A 2,242-nucleotide genomic window follows, 5' to 3' on the forward strand; every position below is an offset into this window, starting at 1 on the left:
CCAAGGCCCTTTGCGTCAATAGGCGTAGGAGATGATATACATATATACTGGAAAAATGTAACCGAGGCCCTTTGCGTCAATAGGCGTAGGAGGAGATGATATATATATATATATATATATATATATTTATATATATATATATATATATATGTATATATATATATGTATAGATATATATATGTATATATATATATATATGTATAGATATATATATGTATATATATATGTATAGATATATATATATATATTTATATATAATATATATATATATAAATATATATATATATATATATATATAAATATATATATATATATATATATATATAAGTAAAAACAAAATGGTTAATGCTGCTATCACCATCTTTATTTTGTTAGCTTTCGACATAACCTCTGTCATCTTCAGCCTATCTGCAATTATTACTATGTAAAATGAATAAAAATTAATATAATTATCATAAGTAGATAATTAGGAAGATACACTTCCAAGAACTGCCCAACTAACTCTATAATCAAACCAAAGAACATGAAACCATATAAAAGACATTAATATTAATATAACCTACCAATCAAATTACATAAAACTATATAAGAGACCTAATTATTAGTATACCTAGTCACCCGCAGGAAACACTTATAAATGTGGACTCTGTTATGAGTGCTACACTGGAAGCACGTCTAGGCAATCTCAGTGTAGGATTTCGGAGCACATGGGGAGATCGGTACGAACCAATAGACCTTTGAGTAAAAATACAATTTTGGCCATTTATGACCATTTAAATCTAGTCATACTATTTCTGGAGAAAATTTAGAAATCACAAACAGAAGTAGTAGCGCCAGCCAACTGAGAATCTTCGTCTCCATACATTTTTAAGACAAAACCAAGTTTGAATGAGGGCTTACCTGTTCAGTTGCCGGTGACCCATTGATCCGTTTTCTGGTCCGTAGGTTGCTGCTCTGTGTGGGTGGTCATCGTCTCCTGCGGGTGAAAAGGTATATAGGTATATTAGTAATTCAGTCTCTTATATAGTTTTATGTTCTTTGATTAATAGGTTATATTAGTAATGCTGTCTTTTATATGGTTTCATGTTCTTTGGTTTGATTTTAAAGTTAGTTGGACAGCTCTTGGAAGAATATCTTAACTAATTATCTACTTATGATAATTTATATTGGTTTTATTAATTTTACATAATAACAATTATAAATAGGCTAAAGATGGCAGAGGTTATGTGGAAAACTACCAAGTTATGATGATGATAGCAGCATTGACCATTTGATTTTTACTTAAAGTGCGATTCCCGAGAGGAACCCAACTATCATGTGTGTATATATACACATAAATATATATATATATATATATATATATAAATATATATATAATATATATATACATATATATATATATATATATATATACAGTATATACTTATATTAATTAGCCATGCGCAATACCATGTTCCATGATTTTAGAATTTCTGTAAAAAGGGAATCATAAAAGTGTTGGCATTTCAGTATATGGCGGAAGGATTATGAGCATGAGACCCCATGATTAGAGCAGGTGTGCTAGATGTATGAGAAGCTCTTTGTTAGGAGCGGTTTTTAATTAACCAGGACTCCCTGCTGGTGGAAATGGCGAGCAGTCAGTCTGGTTGCTATCCTTTGAGAGAGAGAGAGAGAGAGAGAGAGAGAGAGAGAGAGAGAGAGATAGTAGCTGTTATTAATATCAAGCATTGAGAGAGAGAGAGAGAGAGAGAGAGAGAGAGAGAGGGAGATAGTAGCTGTTATTAATATCAAGCATTGAGAGAGAGAGAGAGAGAGAGAGAGAGAGAGAGAGAGATCAACTTACTTCACCTCATAAGTTTATTAGCTGTTATTAAATTCAAGCATTGGAGAGAGAGAGAGAGAGAGAGAGAGAGAGAGAGAGTTGTACATCAATGCAAATTACCTCATCGTCCAAATTTAATATCTGTTATTAAAATCAAGCACTGACAGAGAGAGAGAGAGAGAGAGAGAGAGAGAGAGAGAGAGAGAAATTCACACAAATTCAATAAACATCACCATTACAAGTTTATTACCTGTTATTAAATTTAATCAGGCAAAGAAAGAGAGAGAGAGAGAGAGAGAGAGAGAGAGAGAGAGAGAGTTCTGCGAGTTCAACTATCATTTCCTTCATCTGATACTCTTGTATAGCATCCTGCTTTTCCAAATAGGGTTGTAGCTTAGCAAGTAATAATAATAATAATAA

At 31.8% G+C, this 2,242-nt stretch overlaps 1 long non-coding RNA gene across 1 annotated transcript in view; it reads right to left on the reverse strand.

Moving 5' to 3' along the window:
• The window catches only part of LOC137630990 (uncharacterized), a 326,533-nt gene extending 325,557 nt beyond the window's left edge, over positions 1-976 (reverse strand). Inside the window, exon 1 of the long non-coding RNA XR_011041829.1 lies at positions 901-976. This is a non-coding gene — a long non-coding RNA (uncharacterized lncRNA). The remainder of the gene's footprint in view (positions 1-900) is intronic.
• Positions 977-2,242: the final 1,266 nt, after the last annotated feature.

Source organism: Palaemon carinicauda, chromosome 39 (genome assembly GCF_036898095.1).
Source record: "Palaemon carinicauda isolate YSFRI2023 chromosome 39, ASM3689809v2, whole genome shotgun sequence".
Taxonomy (NCBI): Eukaryota; Metazoa; Arthropoda; class Malacostraca; order Decapoda; family Palaemonidae; genus Palaemon; species Palaemon carinicauda.